Raw genomic sequence first — 16841 nt, forward strand, 5'->3', positions numbered from 1 at the left:
CCTATCCCTTCTGAAGAGTTTATAGCCATCCATTGCAGCACTCCAGGTGTATGAGTGATCCTACCATGCTTCTGTGATGGCAACTGTATCATCGTTTTCCCACTGCACAATGGCTTCCAGCTCCTTCTGTTTGTTGCCCATATTACGTGTATTGGTGTAGATGCACTTCAGTTGGGCTATCGATCCTATCACCTTTTTGGAGCAAGAAGCCCTTATTCCTGTTTGACCATTCTCAGGTGCTTCTGTGGTTTCTAACACATCGATAACCCTTGCATCTTTGCAGTTGCATGGCTCTCCATCCCCTACCTCCACTGAGATGACAGACCACAGGACCTCCCTAGCACACCATCCGTCAAACACTGGTATGCCACACCCAGGCTTATCTCAAGTAAGCCTAGTTTTATCCCTTTCTTCCTTCAAACCTAGTTTAAAGCTCTTTTAGTGAGATCCTTTTTCCCTGCTCCCTGCCAGGATGACTTCCCTCTCTTCTGGATTCTCTTGAGGACATAAACTCCCAACTCTGGTCTTCCAGCTTGCATTTAAGTACTTAAAGTTACCTAAAGTAGTTAGTTAAGACCACTCCCACAGCTTCCATCCTTGTTTTACTTCAGGATAATCCAGGGGTTATGGAAAGTTAGCATTTGAAAGAAACACTTTAAATTTGTAAATCTGCATAAAGACAGAAAAGATTCCTGTAATCAGAGGTAAGTAAATGATTTCAAAGCTCTCAAAGTGTATCAACTACACCATTGCAAAAGCATTGCAAAAATGAAGGGTAAATAGGGATACTGCACTTTTCTGATAATCACAGTCCTTATTGAAACTGGAAAAAAAAGCTTTAGAAGCTTAAACTGAGTCTGGCAAAGCGCAGGGGAGAGATATGAAGCTACGAACTATTAAGGTCATGCTATTATAATCTCAGAATACAACTACTGCTGGCAGTTGTGCTGCTAAGAGCATGCCAGTATGAGTCCTGACTCCTCTATGATGAATGATTTGGAGACCTCTGGCAGCCATGAGTCATTGTGCTAGGAACTGTACAAACAGGACTGACCCGGCACGTGGTGGGTGAGTGGGTCCTGGAGGGAGGGAGGGAGCAAAGCACTCAGTCCTGCATGCAAGCAGGCAGTGCAGGTGGTGCTGAGGGAGGAGGAACCACCTTAATCCTGCCTGGTATGAGCCCTCACGGGTATTACTGAAAGACAGCTGTTACCCCAAAGCACTGAGTGTCTGGATCTGTCTCTAAATTTATCTTTTCATCATACCCTAGTGAACTTCACATGCAAACCTCAGATCCTCAAGAATTCTGTTGGCTAAAGTGTGCATGGTCATGCTTTTGAGGTTGTTATAATGGAAGAAGTATTTATCTCATTCTCCGTTTTTTTACAGAAGATGACTCGCCTATCAGACAAGACATAATGCAAAGGGTATGGGGGTGCTATAGTATGTATTACTACGACATTTTCCAGTTTTCTGTGTAATACTCTACTTTTTTATTCTGAGAGTGGCCAGACGTTATTTTCTCCATGGTTTTAAGAAAAAAAACATTAGCTATAATTAAATCACCAAGTATAAGGTCATTTGGCTTCATACATGGTATGAAGATAGCTGTATATTGTAACTTCTTTGCTAGGTATTTATGAATATCTCTTCTTAATGATGTATTATGTAGGAGCTGCATTAGTGTTTCCCTTCAATTTGGTGAATCTCTTAGCACTTAGTGAGCATCTCTACATCGTCTCTGCTTTCCTTCTTCATCTCCACCTGAACCGAAGCATAGCCTCTTCTTGGGGTTTTTCCCCTCTTCTTTTTCTATCTGTCCCTCCTTCAGATTCTACCAGGATTTGACCATTATGTCCATTGCCTCTTTATCCCATTGCTTAGGCCAGCATCACCAGAAAAGCTGATTATTGCCAAATCTGATTTCTAATATTGCTAGGGGATGTTCCACACTGACATGCATGCACACACACTTGCTTTCTCTGTCAGAGGTACATTCTCCATCTCTGGATGCAGTGGTGGAGGTGGGCTTCCACAGCTTGAGGACAGTGGTAGGGCAAGCCCAATTTTTCAGATGTTCTTAGGAAATGAAGTCAAACAATCCTGCTAGCTGACATTGATCCCAGTCCAGAAGAAATGAAATTATATGGTGAAATAAGGTAATGAGAACTTCTTACTGTTCACTGGTTGTAGCCTTTACCTAGTTTCTGCTCCACATGTTTTTGTTTAGCAGCAGTGTGTCACTGGAAGCATGGAGAAAACTACATGCAGAGAAACATGACCTTGCTTTTGAAAGAACCAGCACATGATTAGATTAAACTCAGAAAATGTAACAAATTAAATAAAGCAACCTTTAAGCTGCTTAGACACAGCCTGTGCCTACCTCTGTCTTCATCTGTGTCTTTGCTGCTTCTTGTCCTATAGTGAGAAGCATCATGAAGAGAATCATTACTGGTCACAAACAATTTGGTTTTACTCACTGAAGCAGGAACAGCTTGTGAATTATTTTCAGCTTCTGCTTGCCAAATTCTCAGGTGTCCTGATCTGGTGTTCAATGTTTCTTCCTAGCATTTCACTTTCTTCTGGGGTACCCCAGCATAAATGATTGGATTATTTTTAGCTCAAGGAAGTTTTGACTGACCGGTACCAATCCTCCAAATTCTCAGTGAGTTCTTGTGGTGTAGTGATGGAAGCCACCTTATTTCTTTCCTATTAAAGTTAGACTTTCTAGTCTTTTTCTTGCAATACCACCTATTTAAGGCATCCTTTATTGTGTATCCTGTTCCTTGAACCCCTTCCAGGCATGCTCAGTGTTTCCCTGAGTCTTCAGAGTTGGTGAAGATATCCTTGGAGTTACACGGGCTCCATAGTAGCCATTTGAAACTCATGGGGCCTTCTGGCTTGCTGTGTCTTGTACTTCTGGCATGCCTTAAAATTTTATTAACAAGCATGACTAGTTTCAAAGAAAAGCTGTCATTAGGACCTGAGACTACATGCAAGAATGAGGTAACAACATGTCCTGCTTTTTGCTCATGTTTGCTGGAGAGAACTGTTGTGATCATTGGTTTCATTGTGGTTCCTCACAAAAAACAAGAAGTGACATGCACTCAGGGCACCACCAAGATTCATCTTCCCATGGGTTCAATAATGCACAGGCTCGGGTGTGTCACAGCAGACACAGTTCAGCTTGGGGGTGACGGATGAGGTAAACCTGCCGGGTCTACTTATCTTCATTTTGGGGTTTCAAAACTGTGGCCTCAAAGTCTCAGAACATGGCCTTCATCTCTGTAAGTTTATGCCAAAGTGGTTTACTGATACCTTGTTTTGTCGCAATGATGGAAAGAGTAGTCCATGATAAATCGTAAGGGCTGACAGTGAGTTTGAATTTTGAAACTACTTTCCTTTTGGAAACAGGGAAACAGGACATGTTCAGCAATGACAATCTCATCTATCCCAGACAGCATCCCCAGCCTTTCTGAGTGCCTGTCTTGTTTGCTTTCTATATGCAGGCGAAAGAAATTTTGGAGACACCTAACTCCCTATCCCTCTCACTTCTTTCTTCTCTTTTGCTTAATAATAAAAAAGAATAAAATTGCTACAATCCAAGACGTTAATTACTAAGAACATGGAAAATATGAACAAATTACATTTTTTTTTTGGAAAAATTAGATATCAGGGAAGAGAAGGTTAAAATGATGATTTTTTGCAAGTGTAAGTGTAGTAATATAAATGCCATGGTCAAAATCCAGGAGAAAACCAAACCAAACCAAACCAAAACACTAGTTAAATATTTGCCACTTCTGTAACAAAGGACTAAACAGAAGCATTTGTGAGGAGCAAATCAGCAGCTTGTAGAGTCTGGTTTGCATTAGCGAGCACCAAGTCACTCCAGTCTGCCATGTTGTCTTTGCATGTTGCACAACTGTTTATTTATTTTCTCTGGAACAAAATGCAGTTCTGAGGAAGGGAATCAGACCTCCTTCCATGCCAATGCCCCTAGTTCACCCAGATGTGTCTAAATGAATTTTGATACCATCATATAGGATATATACGAGTGTTATATCAATTAAGAAAAAAAATTTCAGTGACTTCAGGACTTGGCAGTGTCTGCTCTGATCTGCCCAGCACAGTGTTGACCCAAAAGAGGCTTCTCTTGCATAGAAGTTCTATCTTAGGGAGAATTTCACTACGAAGGCAGTTGTGGACAGGTGTGGACCTGATGACCTCTGGCAGGTGAGGCAGTACTGAGTGGCAGACAACTCAAGAAGACCTGTAAGCTCATCCTGAGCCAGCACATCTCCCTAGGTAAACTGCAACCTCACAACAAATGGCAGCATGACATTGTCACCTGGAGTCTATATTGGTGTTCTTGGTGTAGGCACGTTCCCTGTGTCTCTTGCAAGATTATATTTTAGATGAGCCAGATAACTTGCAAGAAGAGGTGTCCCAGAAAAATCTGTCAGGTATATAGTAAACAGGAAAAAATGATACAAACTTCTTTTTACAATAGCATTTGAAATGTAAGTATTTTAAAAAACATTTTAAAAATTGATTGCAATGGGTAGAAGGCATACAACTGTGCTAAGAAGCTTATCAGAAATACGGAAGAGAAACAACTGTCCTCACTTGGTCTTCTGTAATGTGTGTTGTGCTTTGCATATGATACATCTGCGGATAGCTCAAAGGTCCTCAGTGTTGCAAAACTTTTAAGCTCAGGAATCTTCTCATGGATTCTAGATATGCTGGGTCAAGTGGTAACTTCGTATCTTGCCCTGAATTTCATACAGATACAGGCTCTTACTCCCATGCCAAGACACTGACAGGTCTGCATCAGTTTATACAAAGTAAGTTATGCTGTCCAAAACGCTGAACTTCCAAAGGACATGGAAGCAGGAGCTTTCTGGTTCCACAGTTTTGGAATTACTATAATTTTGAGTGATTCTTTTTTTTTTTTTTTACAACCAAAGGAAATTATAAAAGTTGGTTTAAGGAAGAAACAAAAATGCAGAAGACTGCGTTTATTTTTTTCCTTAAAAATAAAAGCATTGTTTATTTAACCTTGAATTCTTCCCTGACTTCTTCCTGTGCATTTTGTAGGTCTGCCCTCAGAACACATGAATAATCTCAGTAATTTGATTCCTTCTTACCACACTATGGATATTCACCATCTCCACCCATTTGGTAACTTATCTTTTTTCTTTAAGAACATCTGCTCCCTTGGGTAACAGAGGAAGCACTGGTTTTGCTCTAAGCTGAAGTGATGAACAGTGTCAAATCCTTGGTTTTAATAATTGCAGCCTATTTTTCCTTCCATGTTCATCCCCCAGGTAATATGTAAATACAAATAGGAACATGAAACTTAAGAACTGGGTTGCTCTGAAATTTGAGCCAATGAAACCAGATTTATTTTGTTGTATCTTTTTCTTCTCCAAGAGAATTTTGCAACTTAGGGGGATTAGAATTTTGTGATTTTAGGGATTTAGCATGGATTTAGCATGTTTAGAGAGGAAACCAGCAGCCTGGTGCAGACGGAGGTGCATTGGAGGGCATCAGACATTAGTGGATAAACCTGCAAGTGATAAGCAGAGGGTTAAGGTACACTTTCTGCCCTGAAGAGCTTACAATCTATGTACAAGACATGAGAAAACATTGGTCTGAAGGAAAGTACACAGAAATGAGCCAGGATGGACAGAAGGCATAAGAGTTTATATGGACAGACCTGCTGTTCCCTCCTTGCTGTGCCCTTTACAGGTGTGGGTCTCACCCCACCCCTCCCACCTTACCCCGGGTCAGTGCCACCACAGCTTTGGAGTAAAAGATTTGTGCATATTGCAGTGGGTATCTCTGCATTGATGCTCAAGTTCTGTGCTGATGGAAATGATCTAATATGTTTCCTTTACTGTTTTACTCACACAGTCTTGCAGGGAAGACTGGGATGGAGCAGGGCACTGCAGATGTTCGGAACATCTCCTGCCAGTGCATGGGAGAGCTCATCAGCAGCATCAAGCTTGAACATCCTCCCTGGCCCAGGAGGACTTTCTGGCAGTGGGCCCTCTCCAGGATGCCCCAGGATGGGGATGGGAGTTGGGTGTCTCTCAGAGCACATCCTGCACAAGGCTGCCAGCAGCAGCAGCCTTGGGGGGGGAAATGTCACTCAGCATCTTGGAGAAGTGCCCTTGACTCACGAAGGAGCTTTCATCTTGGGGGCATAACATTATCATCAAAGCCTATGGTGCAAGGGCTACATCCCAGCTGTGCCAAAGTTCACCTTCCCTCCTTTTCTTTGTAGTGCAGGCTTTTAGGGCTTTATGAGACTATTTTCAAGGCATAGCTCAGTTCAGAAATTGCCCTGGTGTTTCCCTGCTCCTCAGTCCCTTTGCTAGCCTGTGTGTATCTCTTGTCCTCAGCCCTCCAGATTCTTCCCCTGACTCTCTCTTCTCCTGCCCTCACTCATGAAAAAAGAAAACATGTATTCCTCAAATGTAGCTAGAGGTTACCCAGCCAAAGTGAATCAATAAGTTCACATGTAACTTTTGTCTTCCTCTGCTCCACTTACATGTTTTTTCTTTTTTGACTAGATCATGGCAATTTTCTGTAAGAGTCAGTAGGCTCCCACAGGGAAGCAGATGTAGCTATTGGGCACTTCGTAGTCAACAAATGACGGCAAAAAGCAGGATGTGGTGACTTTGGGGGCATTATAGTTATTTGCACAGCATGGAGCCTAATAAGACAGGACCTAATAAGTCCTGTCATGCCAAAATGTTTTGTGCTGAGACAACCCCAAAGTCTCTGCCAGGGTGGCATTTCTGGACTACAAACCAGATAATCTGTCTGCTGACACCATAAAAGTGTTCTTTTTTCTCTCAGAAGCATCTAGGACATTTTTGATGCTAATGTGATACAAAGCTTAAGTTAGATGTCACACTATGCTATCATAACATGCTAGAGCTATGCTATTTTCTGTATTGCTTTAGCAGCTTAGGTGAAGGAAACTCAGTTTATAAAGAAATTGCTAGGCTGATCTCTATGTGTTTCTTCCCACTAGCAGTTCTTGGACAAAAAGCTGTAATTCCTATGTTTTTATCTATTGAGTGGCAGACCCAGATGCAATAGAGAGCTCTGGGGAGTGATTGTTGTCCTACCTCAGAAAGGAAGAGTACACTAGTGAGAAGAAAAGTCATAATTACTTAGTGCTTGGTCTAGTTTAAGAACACAATGGGGAGTTAATGAACTTTCTATACTGATTAAAACCCATCATAGCTTTCTTGAGGTAGTATTAAGTGCAATGAATTACAGAGGTAATTCACACACCATTTTAAAGTAGTTAATGAAAATTCCATAACGCAAATTATTGTTCATGTTTTAATGCAATGAAAATTGTAAAAGGTCATGCAGCATTCAAATTAATACATTTTCCTTGGGAATAAAACTATAAGATTTACCACCTGTTCCACATCCAGTTAGACTTTCTCTGTTTACAGTCCTCTGGGTCTGGGTTCTCCAGTCCTCTGTGGACCATCAGGCTGTGCTCTTTATTTTCTTTTCTTTTCCTTTCCTGCCTCCCTTGACATATTCCCTGGACACAGTTTCTGTGCGTCTTACCCTTGTGAGTCTTTGCAGACCCCTGGACCAACACTGAAATCTCAGCGGTCTCTCTGTGCCCACTTCTCCATGTGGTCCTCTGTGGATTCAGTGTAACTTTCTAAGACAGGTGACAAATTCATACTACAGACAGGCTTTGCACAGGGCTTAAAAATACACACAAAAAAATGTTATGGAAACACCACTGTTAAAGAGATAAATACCTTCAAAATGAAGCATGTAACCTGCTTGCCTTCCATTCCCTGGTTTCCTCTGTCTTCTGAATTTTTTGTCAGGCAGCCAGAGCAAACACTCCTTCTCTAGAAAGTCCCAGTTTGTTTCCGGAGAAGTGACCCCTCTTCAGAGTCACCCCACCTCAGCTTACCTTTCCTGGTCTTGCTAGGTTTCATGGTTACACTGGGTGTCATACAGAAGTCTGTTCATCGTTTTCCCTCCTCTGCCACCTTATGCCTTTTACAACCAACATTAAACTTGTTACATGATGTTGGGGACGATTTGGGGATCCTACATGGTGTCTAGTGTATGTGTGCTCTGTACCTCTTTGACCAGATGTCCCACTTGCTTGCCATTGCAGGGGATTCAAAGGATCTGTCCAGGCCTGTCATCCTTGACCAACACCTTTCTTTTCTGCTTTCTAGGGCAGTTTTCAGTTTACAAAACATGCCAGCAGCATTTCCAGCCAGTCATCATTAGCACACAGATTGTTTGGTCAAAATAAATGCCAGTTTTCCTGGGGCAGAGACCTCCTGAGAAAGGCATGGTATCACGTCCAGAAGCCTGTGCTGTGCTCGTTCCCTTTCCAAACACCCTGTCAGCCTCAGCTCAGCTCCTTTTCTCTCCTAGAATGTCAAATTTAATCCTGTTGCAAAGATGGATTGATTTCTGACCTTTCTCCCTGAGCATCCAGAAGACCTTTCTGCCCTCAAGCCGAGCTAGTTTGCCAGAGTTTGACATTCCAGAAACCCTCCCTTCTGCCGGTGTGCCAAGGAGGCAGAGCTGAGCAGCTCTTTTGATCTTGGTTACTGTGTCTTGCTTTGCTTTCAGCCTCACTCTCTTCCCCTTCTTCAAGACGGCTGCAGCACCTTACAGGGCCCTGTGAGGGATCAGTCAGGTCCCTGCAGAGCAGGGCTCACAGGCTGCCTCCCACTCCTCCTGACAGCATGTCGGAGGCCTCCCTGCACGATAGGCCTGGTCTGAAACGTCCACAGAACAGAAACATTGAAGCCCAGTTACCGTGATTATTTGTTAAAATATATCAAATGAATCATTTCATGTATTTTGTGAGGAAGTCCTGGAAGGTCGCCAGTAACATACATACATCGTATATAAAGCATCACATTATTAAAAGCAGCAAAACAAGATTAACATCAGAGGCCTGTGGGGCTACACTGACTTTAATACTTTATATATTCAAAGGACTGGTGTACAGTTATTCCTACTGTGACACATGATATTGTGCTGAATTTCAACAGAAATTGAAATGACTCTTAACATCACAGCTGTGCTAGGAAGGGAGAGGACCTGATGGGTGGGAGAAAACAATGTGTTTAAAAGGGTAAGGAGTTGACAGACTAATTCCTGCTGCAGACTAAGTGGAAGACTGCCTGTCCTTGTCACCTGACAATTCTGGCCACCGCTTTCTTTTCTGATTTGTAACTAGAGGTTCATTTCACAGAGTGAAATCTTGGTCCCACTGCAGCTGAAGACAAAACGCTCATTGTCTTCCATGGAATACTTTTTCCCTTCATTGACTTACACAGACATTGCAGGCCATGTCCGGCTTCTGCTTTTTCAGCAATGAATGTTTCAGTAGTCTTTGTAAATCATTAAGTACCTTCCAAATTCACACTCTATTACCTGCAAATCCAGCTGTCATAGGCCATCTGAAAACATAGGAGACAAAATCATTAGTGGTTTTAAAAAATCTGACAAAATCTGGCATGCTCTCCTTTTGGCATATTCCATATAGAGAGCAGGAATGCACACAGCTTTCCCTCATGACCACAAGTTACTTAAAAGCACCCTCATCTATTGCTTTATGTAGCCCCATGTGGATAAGCACTTTTTTGTTTATTCTAGTAGTCAGCATAAAATTTGCAGAAATTAATTATCTTTTTTTTCCCTCTGGCAATAAGCAACAGCAATTTCAGCACTAATTTTTTTTATTTATTTATGAAGCCTCAGTTTAGTTTTGGAAATATTTATCCTACAAGTCATATAGTAATTAGTCATTCCATTCCACAATCTTTGCAGAGATGTTGTCTGCAGAAAATGAGCAAAGCTCATCTGGTGAGCATCCACATAAGGTTGTGAGGCACACTGCTGACCCAGATGAAAAGCCTCTCAGACTGAATGGCCTCTTCTACTGTTTGCACCCTGGCGTGAGCTGTGCAACATCAGCCATCTCCAATGGGCTTATATATCTGCAGATAAATAAGAGACAAGAGAAAGCGCATCAGGTGACGCAGCTCACAGGTTTTAAAAATGAACTTTTTTTTTTAAGACTGAGGATAAGAAGTGGAAAGAAGGTGAAAGAGGGAAAGGAGTCATTTGTTTTCAGCACCGGAAGACACAGACTGATAGTTTCTTAACTATATTTGTTCAGCCAATTTATTTGGGTATCTTCTAATGTATAGCACAAAAACATTGGACAGATATAGCAGGAAATGGACTTTGTTAAAGAGAAATAAAACATGAAGTTATTTTGGCTCTGCAATTACACAGGCCAGAAATGAAAAATAAGATAAGATTGTTGAATGGAAACTTTATATATGTTTCTGATTACCTTGCATTGCCAGCTCTTCAGATTATCCTGCTTCCCATGCCAATTTGCACTGAATTTGCAGGAGGAAGTTGTGAGGTACTGTCTCATCTCTAGGCTGGGAGGTTTCATACATTTTCATTAGGCACGCTGCATTCTGACAGGAGCATTGTCTCTTGGAGAAACTCACCTCCCTTTCTGAACCTAGTGCCCCTGATGTACAGCTCACACAATTTTTAGATACAGTTATAAATCGACACTATATTGCTTATCATTTAATTATAAAGTAAAAAAGCTGTTAATTTTATTCTCTTCCCTTCACCCATTCTTGTATGTCTTTTTGCTTCTGACACACATTTCCCTATTAGCTGATTCTCCCTGTGACCATCTTCCCCCTTGCCCATGCAGAGTTTTCCTTGGGTCTCCTCACTTGGCTGTGTTGCTATTCCTTCCTCTACCATGCTGTCCAGAGACTCACCTGTTTTACTTCTAGGTATTGCTGTCGTGCTGGTGGATTTCTTCCTTTTCTAAGCTGCCATGCCTAACTAGGACCCCATTTTGTGGGAGAAGGTCACATGCCTCTCTGTAGAGATAAATGAAAAAATCACCAAGAAGTCATGAGTTTGGAAATACTGCCAGAGGGGTTGTTTTTCTTTGTGGAGCTCCATGACGAGGAGGTGCAGCTTGTTGCTATATGGACTGGGGCAATTTTTTGTGTTTTGTCTTGTTTGCGCAGAGTGGTCCTGGCCTGTGACTGTAGCTCCATAGCTACCACAACAGAATGCTTAAATTGTTATTTCATAATAACATGCCTTAGGTTTGATTAGGGTTTTAGTAGAAAGATCTGAGACAGTAACTCAGGAAATCAGAGCCAGTCATAGCTTGCAAGTGACGTCTGAAGTATCTTTCTTAAAGCAAATGTTTTAGTTTGTATGTTGTCAGTGGAGCAAAGTTATGATCTTTGAAACTGCCAGAGGCAGAACCTCCTGCACTTGATAGCTGTGCTTAAACCCACACAAGATTTCTCTGGAACACTTCAACAGCACCTGCCACTTCATCGATTAAAGCATTTAAGGTCATACTTGGAGAACAGCTACATCATGCCCATATAATTAGATTTGCAAGCCAGGGAGCTAAGTCAGAGAGTTTGATCTCAGCTGGGTTTTCAAATGTGTTTCATACTGTGTTGGGTACAAGCAACACTGGAAGATTCTCCACATAGGTTAAGGGTCCCCAGTTTATAAGCAGCTTCTGTTCAACAGTTCTAAATTAATTCTAATCTCTTCTTATTTAATGTGCCTACTATATTTGTTTTCCTGCTTACGAACATATTAATAAATATTAATTAATGTATGTTCAGCTTGGACCCTTTGGCTAGCAGTGACTTCTTCCAGATATTAACTTAATTCTAATCATATTCTTCTCTCTCTCTGTCCTCTCTGGATCTCAGTTCAGAGTTTCACAGTTGGAACGTCTTGTATGTCTGTACATGGATAAAGCAATACTTACGTACTTTATAGTGAAGCTATGAGTTCTAGTAACCAAGGCTTTTCTGAAAGCCTGCAACTTGAACAGGGAAATGTCAGCTTGATTTACATTTTCTATTGAATCAATGTAATCCAAGATAAGGTAAAATCAATTTAGCAAGACTTTCAATACCTGCAGAGCTTAAAATATTTTAACATACAGTTTCTGATTGACTGATGTCAATGGATATTTCAAGTCTGTTTATAATATATAAAAATTATATACATCCCAAATAATGCCTAAAACTGTATGACTTAAATTCAGCTGGTCTTATATATAATGTAATCGAATAAAAAAGCCTGAAAGCTTAAAGGGAGCTATAAAAGCATGGGACTTACTCAGCCTTACAAACGAAAAGTAATAGAGACCAATGTAGAGAGATATACGTAATCCCTTTAAGGTTTATATATCCAGGGAAGTTATCTGCAAAGCCACTGACTAAGTTTCAAGGTATCTGAGTTTAATTTGCTGTATGAAAAATACAGTTTCTTGCACTTTCATAGCAGTTTCCTGTGGAAACTACGTTGTCTTAGGTAGATACACTATTACTGTTAAAGGCAGGTTTCACTGGTTTAGGTGATGGGAAGATTCTCCCTTTGCTCTCACTGTTTTTCCAGTAAAATAGCTATTAATATGCCAATTGAAGTAAAACAGCTCCCTTCTAATATCTGGCTGTGTCATATACAAACTAGGAAAAGGAAAGGAAAACAAAAGGAAAAAGAAAAATCAGCTGTTTTTTTCAGAGAAATCAGCTGAAATTTATTATTAGAAAAATGTAGTTAATAAGGTGCGGCTGAATTATTTATATGAAATCAAAGTTTTGCTTGTATTACATAGACGAGTGTGAAAATCTTTATTGGGTGAGAAAGAATTGCTCCACATCTAAGCTTTTCTGAAAACAGAGTAAATCTGAGAACTGATGTGAAGGTGAAGCGTTTCTTGGAACAACATCCATGAAAGACATGAGCAAGGTGGGAATCCTAACTGTGTGAAATTTTCAGTGACAGAAAAGCCAGACTGATGGGGAGAGCAACAACCTGACTGACAGAGGCCAGAGGGCTTCCTATGAAATTTAAAAGTCCAAGGAGGCTTTGGTCAGTTTGGATCTTATCTGAATCTAATACATGAACTATGAGAGCTCAAGTAGCTGATGTGACAGCAGAACCACCAATGAATTGATTCTGCACCTTATTTCATCAGAATGGGTTATCCAAAGGTTTGAGGTGAAATACTGAATCCAGAGAACTGCAGACTTGTGAAAGTTTGAGGATCCTGACATTTGACTGGCCTCTGTGTCTCCAGAGTCTTGCGGAAACCTTTATTTCAATACTTTGTAGGGCTTGAGCTGCCTGATTTGTACCAATTACATATCAGAGGCCAACCTACTGCAAAAAACGTTGACAGTTTTTTACTGCCAAAATTTGGAAGGAGCAAACATAAGTGCATCTGGGCAGTGCTTGTGGCTGGGTCTCAGGCAGTGACCCATGAAGATTCTTTGTATAGATTTCCAGACCTGGACTATTTGGGCTCAGAACCCTAGTCTTTGAACCCTTGAGATTTGTGATGCATGGTCATAAAGGAACATTATAACAGAAGAGCATTTAATCAGATTTCACGCTTTAGGAGAAGGAAGGAGCTTTGCTGAGGGAAAACTCAGATGCTTTTATCCCATGTATTCTTCTGTTTTATCTTTTCTTCCCTTTCTCTTACTGTTTATTTCCTTTTTTCTGTGTTGGAGTGCAGCTTTTTCCTTAACAGTCAGAATTACACATTACATAAGGATGGTAAATGAGCATCGGGAGGAGTTGCTACTGTGAGATAGCTGTTTTAGTCAGCTATAAAACCACTGTGAAACTGCTTGATATACCAGCAAAGTACGGGTAATGTACTTACAAATGGATAAGTGTTTGCTGACTTCATTTCTGAGGCAGAGGCTAAGGGACAAAGAAAATGCAGAATCGGAGAGCAAAGAATAGCCACACATGTGTGCAGAAACACTGAGAGAAATTTGGTAAGAGGATTTCAGGGTCCACAGGTCAGATGAAAGATGTTTGCAAATGTGAGCAAAAATCTATTTTTGATCCCTGCAGTGCAGAGGAAAGGGGGCTTTTCTTTGCTTTAATTTATTGCAAATAAACATCTCTGCAATAAAGACCCTTGACTCAATTTTCAGTTTTTCTTAGCAAAAAGAATTTGGAAGACCTTGAACCTTGGCTGACCACTTGCAGGAGCTAACATGATTTTAGCGTGTATGTAAACTTCTAATATTGACTTTGTCTGCTGTTAGAAAAGGTGGTGACTGAAGGGATATGGAAGCAAAAGAAAACTGATAAATGTTGGAAGCTGGGTTCACCTGAGTTCTTTATGGTATGTTTGCATTACAAAGCTCAGGGCTGTGATGATGGCCATCTCTGAAGGTGGTGGCTTATGCCATTGTAGCTGGGTGAGTAGATCCAGCTGGTACCAGCAGTGCTGTCACAAGTCAGATATTGAAGGCAAACCTTTAGTGCAGTGTTAAATACAAGACTCAGTACCTACTCAGGCAGTGAGAACTGAGTAAACTTTCTGCTGCCAGAGGGTGGACAGGCAGGTTCTGTTTATCTGTGCTCATGCCCAGATCTCTTGCTTTCTGCTGCCAGAATGGCACAACAACCTGGCCCTTGGGAAGAGATGACACATTGTTGGATTCTTTCTGCTCCAAGTATTTTAAGTGTCTTAGTGTTACATACAATATAACAACTGCAGCTGCAATTATTTGTGGCTGCCTGTTGCATGGATAGCCCTAAAATTATTTTACCCTCTCATTTGAATCCAGAAAGTGGAATTTAGCAGTAAACTGTACTAGCAAATGAATTGAGTCTGAAAGGGAAATGAAGGGGTCTCTGCTGTCAAACTTGTCTTTGTGAAAGGAAAAATTATCAAAGAATAGTTACCACACAATAAATTAGATTAAATGATACTGAAGGTAATATTTTGAGGTTAGAATAGTGTAATTGTTTTAAGATGAATGCTGGAGCTGTAATGGTGAAATGCAAATGTTGTGCTTTGGCAGCTGTGTATTTCTGTTCGACTTGCCTAGACGTTTTTTCCATGAACCAGTCATTGTAGATTCATTGTGGGTTTTCTTTCTTGTGAAAAAGGTTCTGAATTCAAATAAAAGATATCGGATAACTTGTTCCAAGACATATCACAGCATCACAGTGCTGAAGAGATCCAGAGAAGAAGCATTAGGAATAGCTTTTAGTAACAAATTAAATCCTTGCCTCTGTGACACTGGTGGAAAACCCCTGTTGAATCCTGTGAAGACAGGCTGTCTCTTTAACAACTAAAATATTATTCCCCTCAAATACCCCCCTCAAAAACATGTTCCTAAAATATTCAATGGCATTTTCTCCTTCTGTACATTGGCATATCTTCTGCATATCTCTTACATTCACTCTACAGTAATAGCACGAGGTTGAACAGAGGCTTTTGGGAGGCCCAAAAGACAAAGGGGAGTTTTGATCACATTGTAACTGGAGTCAGGAGTCTTTCCATCAAATGCCCGCAGTGAGATAAAACTGCCTCCACACTGACAGAAAAATTTCCTTAAACAATAACTGTTAATTACATATGTGACTAATCATCTGTCTTCCTTCACCAGGACTTTTACTGAGGTTTCACAAAATCAGAGTGAAGAAATCTTGTTTCAGTGTTTACTTCAGTGAAGAGGTTCATGTTACTGTATTAAGAAAGCAGTTTTTGGTATTCTGGGTCTCTTAGAGCTTCTTAGAAATTATGCAATTCTTGGAAGTAATTTAATTTTCACCTCAGGTATATTTTTAATGATATTATTATGGAAACTGAAATTAATTTAAGTTTTCATCACTTTTACCCAATGACGTTAAAAGTGTGATGTTTCAAAAGGAATACAGACAGATTTTGGCTCTGAAACTTAGAAAATGTAGCTTACAACATCCCTCAGGTATTATTTCATCTAGCATTTGGCAGATAATAAATCTTTTTAACTGAATTTTTTTTTCCCTGATATTACTAAGAGATCTGAAGAAAAGGGCACTTCCAAACACATTGATTTAACTGCTGGAGAGTGTCTTTACTGCCTGTCATTACTGCCAGGAAGAAGATGCTAATTGTGTTCATTTGGAGTCATGGCAGGAGAACAGAACAAGATAAAATTTAAATTCCGTGTCACACATGTTAGTTGCAAATGTCTTAATCATTTAGGAAGCAGATACTTCTCTTTTTTCACATGCTCTCTTGTCCACCAACTTCTGAATTTATTAGGTGAATGGATTTAAAAATTATTTTGCCTATTACTATGAAAAAAGCACAGAATATGCAATAGTTTAGTTTATTCAAATCAGTAATTAGGTCATCATTCTGTTTTGTTTCAGTGGAAAGGTAACCAAAGCCATAAGTACTTAACCAAAAGCCCAGCATGATTCCCCAAAGAAGCAGCTGCATGCCTAAATTTTAAACATAATGTTTATTAATTTGTAGGCCTAAAAATGTAATTTAAAAGTAAGTTCTTGTCTAGCCGTATAAAGTTTAACTTTTATATCTGAAAGATGTATCTAAAAATACCTTGACATTTTCATGGCAGCAGGAGGTGCACAACAGCTATACTTCTTGTGAAACAGGCTGCTTTTTCAGTATCTCAGACTGGATGTGTGATTCTTGGCCTTACTTGTAAAGCATTATGACCCCAAATCTCTCAGATTTCCACAGAATAATAGATGGAATGAGATGGATTCTTTCCTATTGCAATTGATAAAAATAACTGAGATACTCTTGCTGCATAACATCCATGTGGTTTGCTCTTAGAAGTCCCCATGTGTTAGAGCCCCAAACGTGATTCTGTCAAAGGTGCTTTTCCGCTGCAGCTCACCAGACACAGAAGAGGACTATGGAGTCTGCAGCTCTGAGATGGATGTGGATCTGAAGCAGTAAA

At 40.4% G+C, this 16841-nt stretch overlaps 1 protein-coding gene across 1 annotated transcript in view; it reads left to right on the forward strand.

The window, feature by feature from the left end:
* Positions 1 to 16449, forward strand: part of RFXAP (regulatory factor X associated protein) — a 249236-nt gene extending 232787 nt beyond the window's left edge. The window contains exon 4 of the transcript XR_008730879.1: positions 16438 to 16449. The gene's annotated coding sequence lies outside the window, so the exon portion shown is untranslated. The remainder of the gene's footprint in view (positions 1 to 16437) is intronic.
* Positions 16450 to 16841: the final 392 nt, after the last annotated feature.

Source organism: Falco cherrug, chromosome 2, assembly GCF_023634085.1.
Source record: "Falco cherrug isolate bFalChe1 chromosome 2, bFalChe1.pri, whole genome shotgun sequence".
In the NCBI taxonomy this organism is placed as follows: Eukaryota; Metazoa; Chordata; class Aves; order Falconiformes; family Falconidae; genus Falco; species Falco cherrug.